Raw genomic sequence first — 14,387 nt, forward strand, 5'->3', positions numbered from 1 at the left:
TTTGATTGACACTAGTCTAAGTAACAGAAAAAATATGAAACTGGACTAAGACATTGTATATTAACTCATAGCTTGTAGCAATAACTCAAACTATTGACTAATTACATGTATGTGACATCCGTTTTCATATTTTTTCAAATTGTATTCTAAATTTTGTACAATTTATTCTACTAGGAATGTTGGCAAAAGTAACAAGGTATTAAAAATCAATCTGCTTATGAGCAATATTTTATTTTTGATAATAATTTTTCCCAGTAATATTTTTAGGTACTACTTACTAGGAGAAATGACATTATTTAAAAGAATTTTGAAACTATTTGTGAGTGATGCTTTATTTTTAATTTAAAGTTAAAAATTCTAGCCAAATTTCTTATTTTTCTTTGTCATAAGAAACTAATCTGATAAGCACATATATAAAAATAAATCTGAAAAATATGTTTGGTTACAGAAGCAAATATATTATTTGTAATCAAAATTTGAAAAACATAATTAAACTAATTTTATTATGTAATTTTAATATAAATATTGCATTATAAAAATTATGATTAGATATGCTATTTATATTATAATTATATAAATAAATATATATTATGATGTATTATATTACTTTATCTTGGAGGCTTCAATAAATCTGTTTGCCATAAAATAGTGTTTTCTATTTTTATCATAATAACCTTTATATTCTACATCTTTCTATAGGCCCAAACACTGTTTGCTGAATGCAAATTTAACTTAGATGGTAAAGATCCAAGAGTTATTTCATGTATATATTTAATTGTCAGGCTAAGACCCAGGCAAAATGGATTAAGGATTTAAAGTAGTTCAATTAGGTACATTTGTATTTGTAAATATTCATTGCTATCAAGTACAATCAAGTATACTTTTAATCTGAAAGAAAATATAAATAAGTTAATGAGCATCAAAATCATTATAAAAATAATGTATACTTTTATAATATTTCAGTTACATTAAAAATTACCAACTAAAATTGATGATAATTTTGTAATTTTATGGTCTTCATTCTTAAATTCATGTTTGGATAAATGAAAGTACAAAATACTAACACTCTGAAAGTATAACACAATGCTTTTCCAAAAGATGTTACATGAAAGATTTATGAAAAATTTATAAAAGATTCTTGAAAAATATTTATTCTTGCATACAAATGACTCATAATTAGGCAGATATACTGATATATATGTATTTGTGTAAAATTTTTTGGCTTTTGATACTTGATTATTTGTAATATATCTAAAAAATTCAAAATACTTGAAATGGTTTCATTACAGTGACACTGGTATTCTTTAATTTAGAATCTCTTTAGTTAGTGCAACCTTTAACTTCTCATGTTTGGTAATCTTTGAAAAAAGAGTTTTTACTGTACAACACAAAGATTTCAATTCAATAAAATCTTAGCATGAATTCCAACAGTGTTTGAAATGATCCAGTTCTGTATGTTTTACAAAAGGCCAACCTCTAAAAAATTTTACTCATTTGGCTTAAATATTACAAGATATTTATATTTATTATAGTCCACTGTAATGTAATATCAAGCATTTCTAATTTCTTATAATGTTGTGAAAATTATTTATTTAAAAAAGGAGAGGGTGTTCCACATACTCTACATATCCTGTCAGAGGTGTATAGTTTTGTAACCTCTTTTCTGGAAGTGTATTTAGCAATATAAATACAGGGATAATAACTTAATGACATTAAGTGATTTTTCACCTTACACTTTAAAAAAGCTGCCCAAGTTACATGCAATAAGCGTATATAAATTGTAATGAAAATAATTAGAAATTAATTTATTAAATAAGAATAAACTTTCTCTTTTCTTACATTTCAATGATTCAGGAAATTTTGATATTGTATAAACAAGATCACAAAAATAAGAAAGTAGAGGAGCAAAACATTTCATGATTGTCTATACAAAATAACTGACAGATAGGTAACTAATGCCAATCTGTTTTCTAGAACCCAAGACCTTCAATAATGTGTTTATTTTGTCAACTGTAAGCTTAAATTTAATAATATGTTGCTTAAAAATACTTAAAAACATACAAATCTACACAGAACTATTAGCTTGGAAGCATACTATTTTTGTGATATTTGAAAAGTTATTTGGTTTTTCTATACCTCAGTTTTCTGCTCTGTAAATAAAGAAATAATTGATACCTTCAATTGTTGTTCTTAAGGTTAAATAAGAAACTGTTAGACAGATGGTAGAAATAATAATGATAAAAATAGATCTTAGAAAGTGTTAGATAATGCCTTGTATATAGGAGGTGTTCAATAAATTTTAGATAAAATAATGAAGTTAGGCCAGGCAGATGGCTCACGCCTGTAATCTCAGCACTTTGGGAGGCTGAGGCCGGCAAATCACTTGAGGCCAGGAGTGCCAGGTCAGCCTGGCCAATATGGTGAAACCCTACCTCTGCTAAAAATTAGCCGGGTGTGGTAGTGCACACCTGTAATCCCAGCTACTCCACTGGCTGAGGCAGGAGGATCGCGTGAACCTGGGAGGTGGAGGTTGCAGTGAGCCGAGATCCCGTCCTTCCCTACAGCGTGGACCACAGAGCAAGAGTCTGTCAAAAAAAAAAAAAAAAAAAAAAAAAATGAAGATGCCTCATATTCTTTTTGATTAATAATTTAGAAGTCTTATTTTAAGACCTCTTATACCTGTAATCCCAGAACTTTGGGAACCCGAGGCGTGTGGATCACCTGAGGTGAGCAGTTCAAGACCATTCTGGCCAACATGGTGAAATTGGTGAAATCCTGTCTCTACTAAAAATAAAAAAAATTAGCTGGGCGTGGCGGCACAACCCTGTAGTCCCAGCTACTCGGGAGGCTGAGGCAGGAGAATCGCTTGAACCTAGGAGGCAGAGGTTGAAGCGAGCCGAGATCATACCATTGCGCTACAGCCTGGAGACAGCGAGACTCCGTATCGGGAAAAATAAAAATAATAATAATAAAAAAAGACTTCTTATGTGTTCCCATAGGTAAGACAATACTATTCCAAAAAATTGTTAAATATAAACCTATTATTCTCCTAAAGAATCTCCTAAAGAATCAAAAGATGTTCTGCTTAACCAAAAATGCATTTGGGTGTCGAAAGCTGATGATATGTTTATGGTAAAGTCAAGTTGTATGTTCTTTTACTAATATTAATTTCACTGTTCTACATAATAAAAATGATTCTAATTAATGTTACTAAATTATGTGGAATTTTGCATAAATGGTTTAGTCAATTTTTTTTTTTTTTTTTTTTTTTTTTTTTTTTTTGAGACGGAGTATCTCTCTGTCGCCCAGGCTGGAGTGCATTGGCACATCTCAGCTCACTGCAAGCTCCGCCTCCCGGGTTCACGCCATTCTCCTACCTCAGCCTCCCGAGTAGCTGGGACCACAGGCGCCCGCCACCACGCCTGGCTAATCTTTTTTTTTTTTTTTTTTTTTTTTTTGTATTTTTACTAGAGACAGGGTTTCATCATGTTAGCCGGGATGGTCTCGATCTCCTGATCTCGTGATCCGCCCGCCGTGGTCTCCCAAAGTGCTGGGATTACAGTCGTGATCCACCACGCCCAGCCTTGTCAATTGTTTTAATTCTCTTTCAACCTGTTTGTACCCCAAACTGATTTGACAAAACGTTAGTAGTATAAAATAAAAGAAGAAAAAAAAAAACTTACAAATAGTAATTTATCAAATAACCAAGCATTTATAAGAGAGAAAAGAAAGAAGATTGTTAAGATTTCTTTTGCTAAAGGAATAAAATCAAACCAAACTCAACAAAATTGTGCATTTCAACTTAGCCCTCATATACCCACATTTGCATGATTATGATTTAGAATAAAAAAAATTATCTAAAAGTTTAATTTTTCCAATTTATTTGTCAATATTTCCTTATATGTCTCAGAAATTCTTTCTCTTAATTTTAGTGTCATTATTTCCTTGCAAGTGGATTCTCACGGAAAAGCAACTTTGTTTTTTACCTCTTATTTCATAGATTTCCAGTTCGAAGCAAGGTTTTCAAATCTGAGTAAGAAGAGTACAAATCCAAACAGACAGCATATTTGCGTGTTGCAAAATATAGCAGTTGTTTTTATAATATTTTATTGCAAATATTGTCTCTAGTATCTGTTAGCCATATATGGATTTTGAAGTATGTGTAGGAAGAGGGCTTGGTCTTGTAATTTAATTTGTGCTTAGATGCAGTGGTTTCTTTCTTTCTTTTTTTAATTTTTATTTTAAGTTCAGGGGTACAGGCGCAGGCTTATTACATAGATAAATGTGTGTCATGGGGTTGGTTGTACAGATTATTTTATCATCCTATTAAGCCCAGTACCCATTAGTTATTTTTTCTGATCCTCTCCTTTCTCCCACCCTCTACCGTCTGGTAGACCCCAGTGTGTGTTGTTCCCTTCTAGGTGTCCATGTGTTCTCATCATTTAGCTCTAACTCATAAGTGAGAACATGCGGCATTTATTTTTCCATGCCTGCATTAGTTTGCTAAGAATAATGGCCTCTATCCCCATCCATGTCTATGCAAAGGATACAATCTGTTTTTTTTTTATATACAATCTTTTTTTTTTTTTTTTTTTAAGGCTGCATAGTATTCCATGATTATACGTATCACATTATTTTTTCATCTTGTCTATCATTGATGGACATTTAGGTTGATTCCATGTCCTTAATATTGGGAGTAGTGCTGCAATGAACACACTCACTCATGTATTTTTAAAATACTATTATTTGTATTTCTTTAACTAGAGACCCAGTAATGAGATTGCTAGTCAAATGGTACTTCTGTCTTTAGGTCTTTGAGAAATTGCCACACTGTCTTCCACAATGGTTGAATTAATTTACAGTCCCAGCAACAGTATGTAAATGTCCTTTTTTCCACAACCTCACAAGAATCTGATATTTTTTGATTTTTTAATTATAGCCATTCTGACTGGTGTGAGATGGTATCTCATTGTGGTTTTGATTTGGATTTCTCTAATGATTAGTGATGTTGAGCTTTTTTGTATGATTATTGGCTGCATGTACGTATTCTTTTGAAAAAATGTCTGTTTATGCCTTTTATTTGTTCCTTGACAGGATTGTTTTTTCTTATACATTTGTTTAAGTTCCTTGTAGACTCTGGATGTTAAACCTCTATCAGATACACAGTTTGCAAAAATTTTCTCCCATTCTTTAGATTATCTGCTTACTCTGTTGATAGTTTACTTTGCTCTTTAGTTTAATTAGATTTCATTGGTCAATTTTTGCTTTTGTTGCAATTACTTCTGGCATTTTTATCTTAAACTCTTTGCCCATGCCTATGACCTGAGTGGTATTGCTTAGATTATCTTCCAGTATTTTTATAGTTTTGGGTTTTACAATTAAGTATTTAATTCATCTCAAGTTAATTTTTGTATATGGTTTATGGAAGGAATCTAGTTTTCATTTCTGCACATGGCTAGCCAGTTATCTCAGCACGATTTATTGAATAGGGATTTCTTTCTCCATTGCTTGCTTTTTTTAGGTTTGTTGAAGATCAGATGGTTATAGATGTGTGGCCTTATTTCTAGGCTCTCTGTTATTTTCCATTGGTCTACGTGTCTGTTTTTGTACCAGTGTCATTCTGTTTTAGTAACTGTAGCCCCATAGCATAGTTTGAATCAGGTAGCATGATGCCTCCGGCTTTGTTCTTTTTGCTTAGGATTGCCTTGGCTGTTTGGGCTGTATGAATTTTAAAACTGTTTATTCTAGTTCTGTGAAGAATCTCAATGGTAGTTTAATGGGAATAGCACTGGGTCTATAAATTGCTTTGGGAGTCTGGCCATTTTCCAATATTGATTCTTCCTATCCATGAGCATGAAATGTTTTACCATTTTGTGTGTGTGTAATCTCTGATTTCTTTCAGCAGTGATTTATAATTTTCATAGTAGAAATCTTTCACCTCCCTGGGTAACTGTTTTCTTAGATATTTTATCCTTTTTGTGAAAATTGTGAATGGGATTATCCTCCTGATTTGGTCCTTGTTTTGGCTATTGCTGCTGTATAGGAATTCTAGTAATTTTTGCACATTGATTTTGTACCCTCCAAGTTTGCTGAAGTTTATCAGCTGGAGGGACTCTTGGGCCAAGACCATGGGGTTTTCTATAGAATTATATCATCTACAAATAGAGGTAGTTTGACTTCCTCTCTTCCTCTTCGGATGTCCTTTATTTCTTTCTCTTGGCTGACTGCCCTGGCCAGGACTTCCAATACTATTTTGAATAGGAGTGGTGAGAGAAAGCATCTGGTCTTGTGCTGGTTTTCAAAGGGAATGTTTCTGGCTTTTTCCCGTTCAGTATGATGTTGGTTATAGGTTTGTCACTCATGACTCATTATTTTCAGGTATGTTCATTCATACCTTGTTTACTGAGAGTTTTTAACATGAATTGATGTTGAATTTTAACAAAAGCCTTTTCAGATGCAGTGATTTCAAGCAAGTATAGCATCATTCTCATGAAAGTTATATAGAAAAAAATGGAAACCTATTTTTGATGTTTTAATTACACAGGTACGCGAATAAAATGTCAGGATCAGGGTTTGGAAAGATAATCCTTTTATAACAAAAGGGATATTTCTATATAAATAATTGTCTCACTTAAAATGCCAAACGCTCTCCTATTGAGAAACACCAATGCACAATAGACTTCTTAAGTTTAACAATATTGAATCAAGCAAATGACAGTGGCTAGAAGAAAACATAAAACATCCCCAGGGAGATGTTATACATGAAAAACTGTCATACTATTAGAAACAATGGGAAAAAGTTGGAAGTTCTCTGAGAACGTAGATACAATATGTTGTGGAACTGCTTGGAAAGGAAAACAAAAGAAAGCTGAAGGCCCATGACTTGTTCTATAATGCAATTTTTCCCCTGCAGAGCGGGGATATCAAGTGACCCTGTAGACTGTAAAACTTTAGAAACGATGATTCCTTAATAATGTACATTAGAGAAAAGAATGCTCATATTTAGAATAGAAAAACTTTATTATTTGAAAGGTTATCTGAAGTAATGTAGTTTACACTTAGAAGTCTTACATTAAAAAAATGGGTTTTTGACACTTTTTTGGATGATGATCTAAAAAGTCTATTTAAGGCCTTGCTGCATCCCTCAGACTCATAGATTTTTACTGTTGAAATTTTCCCAGAAAAAAAAAAAAAACAACCTATTAGTTCTCTTACACCTAAAGCAAGAAGAAATGTATTAGCTTTAACAGCTATAGTAGAGAATACAAGTAGAATGAGAACATAGATGTAATTAATCAAGGGCTTTTAGGTGGGTTATCTCGGAGTTTCCTATGTTTTCCTTATCTGAATCCATAAGTGACTGCATAGTCACTTATGGATTCAGATTTGTGCAGTCTTGCAGAGAACAAACTGATAAGGATCTTGAACCAAATCTCTTGTTGGAAAACATGATGATCTATTTACCAACTTGGTGAATTTTATTTATTTATATTTTTTAAATCAGGACACTTTTAAAGCTTTGTAAAACTTGAAACTGACATTCTGACATTCAAGTAAACCAGTGTCTCTCAGCCACCAAGATAGTTTAACACTGTAATGGGGTTGCTTTTCTAATCAATGAATAACATATCAGGACTGACTAGGTCTGCTCATAACTTACACCTTAGAAAATATCAGAAAAAGATAACATTCCCTTTAATCTTGGAGAGTAAGAAGAAATAGAAGTTGGGCTTGTTTGCATCAAAATAAAGCCAGGGAATGTTAAACTAGTTTGGAAGTTTCAGAGATAAAAGACAATAGGTAACATTTATCTGCCATTTATTTTACAAGACAAAATCTATTTGTCTATGAAGCTTCATCTCTGAAAAATGTATGTTACCTAGTGATAATGTTTAAGAAGGGTGACATGTAAAATTCCCTTTTAAGGACAAATTGAGAAATAAAGAACATTTTGATTACTCCTACTTCAATATTAAGGGAGAAATGTATTTTTATAAACCAATATCATTGATTTTATGGGCAAAACTTATTTCTAAAAAAGGAACATTAGCTTTTAATTTATAGTGCTGACTTAAATTTTGCACTTAAAATGATTTATTTGATTTTTCATTCTTAATTTATAAGGACAGCATATTATTTTTATAACATGATATGCCATTCATTTTAATGATTGAATAAAGACATTTAATGACCTTTCTAATGAAGAAGTCACTCTGTTTTTCTGATGCCATAATGGTGGCAAGTGGGATTTAGTGTGTTAAAGACAAGCATATGATTCCAATAATTAATCCTTCTACCATTTCTTCCCTAATTTTGGATTAAAATATCATATATTGGACCAGAATTTCAAACAGTTTTTCTAACACTGCTTACCTTTGCACAGCACAAAACACACAACTGAATGTCATGTAGGCTCATGGAATTTAAGTGCCTTTGCAGGTTAAAACCTCATGCTAAAGATACGGATGAAGAAAAGAATGCATCAAAAAATTAAAAACAAAAATAAAAAATGTTTTCTTTTCTATTGCTTCCCAGAAATTGTATGTGTAGATTTCCTTCATATTTTGAGGTGAATTTTAACAAGTAATAATTTTTTTTCCTTATTCATAATCTTTGTCTCAATCATAATTGTTTATTGAAAAGACATATATCTATAGTATGTTCTGGTTAAGTCAGAGGGCCTTACAAGGAATGTTCTTTGTAGCTTACTGATTACATCTACAGTAATAAAATGTCACTCTCAAAATAAATTTCAAAAAACCACTGAGGTACAAATACAACAAAAGTCAAATTTACAAGAGCACTAAAAATCAAAGCTGTACACTTGGTGATGTACAAGACGCTATTTTGCTCAGGAAATGCCAGTCCATACCTGTTTCCAGTATTTCTCAGTGGATTTTACACTTCAGATCTCAACATTAATCATGAATCTTCCACTTGAAAATTCTAAACTATGATCTAGCTTACATTTTAATAAAATCAATATAACTGCTTTTATGACAATAGACTAAGAAAGACTAAAGGCAGAATCAGGAAGACAATTAGAAGTCAATTGAAAAGTTATGACCAATATATTGATGACTTTGAACAGAATAGTAGCAATACAGATAATGAAAAGTTAGTATATTCTGCTTTCAAGTCCAACAGAACTAATTGAAATATATTTGTTACTGAAAGAAAAAAGAAAGCTTTATATACATATATATATATATGAATATATATGCATATACTTAAACTGAATGAGGAAGTTGCCACAGAGCAGGATGCAGGAAGAGCAGACATAGTTGGAGCTTACTGGAGGATAAAATAAATTTATCAGACACTGTTGTATGTTTTACATACACTGTTGTATGTTTTTAAGTATATCGGAAAATTAAGTTTTAGAAGCATACTAGACATTCATTGAAAAATGTCAAGTAGAGGGGCGAGGCAAGATGGCCTAAGAGGAACAGCTCCAGTCTCCAGCTCCCAGCGCCAGCGACACAGAAGACAGGTGATTTCTGCATTTTCAACTGAGTTACTAGGTTCATCTCACTAGGGAGTGATGGACAATTGGTGCTGGTCAGCTGCTGCAGCCTGACCAGTGAGAGCTGAAGCAGGGCCAGGCATCGCCTCACCTGGGAAGTGCAAGGGGGAAGGGAATCCCTTTTCCTCGCCAGGGGAACTGAGACACACAACACCTGGAAAATCGGATAACTCCCACCCAAATACTGTGCCGTACCAAGGGTCTTAGCAAACGAGCACACCAGGAGATTACATCCCACACCTGGTCGGAAGGGTCCCACGCCCACTCACGGAGCCTCCCTCATTGCTAGCACAGAAGTCTGCCATCTAACTGTAAGGCAGCAGCGAGGCTGGGGGAGGGTGGCCTGCCATTGCTGAGGTTAAGTAGGTAAACAAAGCCTCTGGGAAGCTCGAACTGGTTGGAGCTCACAGAGCTCAAGGAGCCCTGCCTAAATTGACCACATAATTGGAAGTAAAGCACTCCTCAGCAAACGTACAAGAACAGAAATTATAACAAACTGTCTCTCAGACCACAGTGCAATCAAACTAGAACTCAGGACTAAGAAAGTCAATCAAAACTGCTTAATTACATGGAAACTGAATAACCTGCCCCTGGTTGACAACTGGGTACATAACGAAATGAATGCAGAAATAGAGAAGTTCTTTGAAACCAATGAGACAAAGATACACCATACCAGAATCTCTGGGAAACATTTAAAGCAGTGTGTAGAGGGAAATTTATAGCACTAAATGCCCACAAGAGAAAGCAGGAAAGATCCAAAATGGACACTCTAACATCACAATTTAAAGAACTAGAGAGGCAAGAGCAAACACTTTCAAAAGCTAGCAGAAGGCAAGAAATAACTAAGATCAGAGCAGAACTGAAGGAGACAGAGACACAAAATACCTCCAAAAAATCAATGAATCCAGGAGTTGGTTTTTTGAAGGATCAATAAAATTGATAGACCGCTAGCAAGGCTAATAAAGAAGAAAAGAGAGAAGAATCAAATAGATACAATAAAAAATGATAAAGGGGATATCACCACTGACCCCACAGAAATACAAACTACCATCAGTGAATACTATAAACACTTCTACGCAAATCAACTAGAAAATCTAGAAGAAATAGATAATTTCCTGGACACTTACACTCTCCCAAGACTAAACCAGGAAGAAATTGAATCCCTGAATAGACCAATAGCAGGCTCTGAAATTGAGGCAATAATTAATAGCCTACCAAACAAAAAAAGTCCAGGACCAGATGGATTCACAGCTGAATTCTACCAGAGGTACAAGGAGGAGCTGGTACCATTCCTTCTGAAACTATTCCAATGAATAGAAAAAGAGGGAATCCTCCCTAACTCATTTTATGAGGCCAAAATCATCTTGATACGAAAGCCTGGCAGAGACACAACAACAACAAAAAAAAAGAATTTTAGACCAATATCACTGATGAACATCGATGCAAAAATCCTCAATAAAATACTGGCAAAGCGGATCCAGCAGCACATCAAAAAGTTTATCCACCATGATCAAGTGGGCTTCATCACTGGGATGCAAGGTTGGTTCAAAATTCGCAAATCAATAAATGTAATCCAGCATATAAACAGAACCAAAGACAAAAACCACTTCATTATCTCAATAGATACAGAAAAGGCCTTTGACAAAATTCAATAGCCCTTCCTGCTAAAAACTCTCAATAAATTCGGTATTGATGGAATATAACTCAAAATAGAGCTATTTATGACAAACCCACAGACAGTATCATACTGAATGGGCAGAAACTGGAAAAATACCTTTTGAAAACTGGCAGAAGACAGGGATGCCCTCTCTCACCACTCTTATTCAGCATAGTGTTGGAAGTTCTGGCTGGGCAATCAGGCAAGAGAAAGAAATCAAGGGTATTCAGTTAGGAAAAGAAGAAGTCAAATTGTCCCTGTTTGCAGATGACATGATTGTATATTTAGAAAACCCCATCATCTCAGCCCAAAATCTCCTTAAGCGGATAAGCAACTTCAGCAAAGTCTCAGGATACAAAATTAATGTGCAAAAATCACAAGCATTCTTATATACCAGTAACAGTCAAACAGAGCCAAATCATGAATGAACTTCCATTCAGAATTGCTTCAAAGACAATAAAATACCTAGGAATGCAACTTACAAGGGATGTAAAGGACCTCTTCAAGGAGAACTACAAACCACTGCTCAGTGAAATGAAAGAGGACACAAACAAATGGAAGAGCATACCATGCTCATGGATAGGAAGAATCAATATTGTGAAAATGGTCATACTACCAAGGTAATTTATAGATTCAATGCCATCCCCATTAAGCTACCAATGAGTTTCTTCACAGAATTGGAAAAAAACTGCTTTAAATTTCATATGGAACCAAAAAAGAGCCCGCATTGCCAAGACAATCCTAAGTCAAAGAGCAAAGCTGGAGGAATCATGCTACCTGACTTCAAACTATACTACAAGGCTACAGTAACCAAAACAGCATGGTACTGGTACCAAAACAGAGATATAGACCAATGAAATAGAACAGAGTCCTCAGAAGTAATGCCACACATCTACAGCCTTCTGACAAACCTGAGAAAAAAAAGAAATGGGGAAAGGATTCCCTATTTAATAAATGGTGCTGGGAAAATTGGCTAGCCATTAAGTAGAAAGCTGAAACTGGATCCTTTCCTTACTCCTTATACGAAGATTAATTCAAGATGGATTAGAGACTTAAATGTTAGACCTAATACCATAAAAACCCTAGAAGAAAATCTAGGTGGTACCATTCAGGACATAGGCATGGGCAAGGACTTCATGTCTAAAACACCAAAAGCAACGACAACAAAAGCCAAAATTGACAAATGGTATCTAATTAAACTAAAAAGCTCTGCACAGCAAATGAAATTACCATCAGAGTGAACAGGCAACCTACAGAATGGGAGAAAATTTTTGCAATCTACTCATCTGACAAAGGGCTAATATCCAGAACCTACAAAGAACTCAAACAAATTTACAAGAAAAAAACAAACAACCCCATCTAAAAGTGGGCAAAGGATATGAACAGACATTTCTCAAAAGAAGACATTCATACAGCCAACAGACACATGAAAAAATGCTCATCATCACTTGCCATCAGAGAAATGCAAATCAAAACCACAATGAGATACCAACTCACACCAGTTAGAATGGCAATCATTAAAAAGTCAGGAAACAACAGGTGCTGGAGAGGATGTGGAGAAATAGAGACCCTTTCACACTGTTTGTGGGATTGTAAACTAGTTCAACCATTATGGAAAACAGTATGGCAATTCCTGAAGGATCTAGAACTAGAAGTACCCTATGACCCAGCCATTCCATTACTGAGTACATACCCAAAGGATTATAAATCATGCTGCTATAAAGACACATGCACATGTATGTTTATTGCAGCACTGTTCACAATAGCAAAGACTTGGAATCAACCCAAATGTCCATCAGTGACAGACTGGATTAAGAAAATGTGGCACATATACACCATGGGATACTATGCAGCCATCAAAAAGGATGAGTTTGCGTCCTTTGTAGGGACATGGATGCAGCTGGAAACCATCATTCTCAGCAAACTATCGTAAGAACTGAAAACCAAACACCGCATGTTCTCACTCATAGGTGGGAACTGAACAATGAGATCACTTGGACTCGAGAAGGGGAACATCACACACCGCGGCCTATCATGGGGAGGGGGGAGGGGGGAGAGATTGCATTGGGAGTTATACCTGATGTAAATAACGAATTGATGGGTGCTGACGAGTTGATGGGTGCAGCACACCAACATGGCACAAATATACATATGTAACAAACCTGCACATTATGCACATGTACCGTAGAACTTAAAGTATAATAATAATAAAAAAATAAAAAATATATCTATAGTTCTGTGATTATATAATCCTGTTAGCCTAAAAAGAGATAAATAATTATAAATAAAATTATTGTACTTCCTTGAAAAAAAAAAAAAAAAGAAAAATGTCAAGTAGTCAGTTGAATATGTAAGTCTAGATTCCAAGACAGATGCCTGGTTTAAAAATATAAGTTTAGGGATTATCAGTACATACATGCTTATAATTTATAAACTGACATAATTTAAGGCATAACATAAGCAATTTATGGAATTTCTACAGATGTAAAGGTTGAGAGATCAAGAGCAGAATTCTCGGACCCTCTAGTATTAATAGAATTTACAGATGAAAACCACCCTGCAAAGAAGACTGAGAAAACACAACCAGAAAAAAAGAAAAAAAAAAAGTGATGCAAATGCAGAGTCTTGGAAATCAAGCATAGAAAGCATTTTGTAAGAGAGTATTATGTTATGTTCAATGCAGCTGATATTTTAAGCAGGATTTGAACTTCCCTACTTGATTTTGCAAATGAAAGTATTTGTTATGTGCAGTCTGGGAGAGAGGTAATGGTTGCAAAAACAAAAGCCTGATTTAGGTAAGTTAAAAGTAAAAAAGAACAAGGTAAGTCTCTAAGTCTGGTGCATACTCAAAACAACGGAGACTTCCCCTTACAATTTCCACTGCCACATTAACTAATAAAAGTGTTAGTAAAAATTAAATAAATAATAAAGGAAGGGTACTACTGATATAGAAGAGGTAATCAAATGTACAGAGACCTAACTAGAAGCAGATATACTTAGTGAATTTGAACACAGGTAAATAGAAAATATACAGACTAAATGTTATATTTCTCTAGAGAGAAGAAAAAGTATGAAATACTAGCAAGTAGCAAAAAAGAAAAGTGAGGCACAATGAAATATCTGTCATGTGTATAATTGGCATTCCGCATGGAAAGAAGACAGGATAGAAATAATTTATGAAGAGAGAGAGCTAATAGCTTTCAA

The sequence above is a fragment of the Trachypithecus francoisi genome, unplaced genomic scaffold (assembly GCF_009764315.1).
Source record: "Trachypithecus francoisi isolate TF-2019V2 unplaced genomic scaffold, Tfra_2.0 Lachesis_group1, whole genome shotgun sequence".
Lineage (NCBI taxonomy): Eukaryota > Metazoa > Chordata > Mammalia > Primates > Cercopithecidae > Trachypithecus > Trachypithecus francoisi.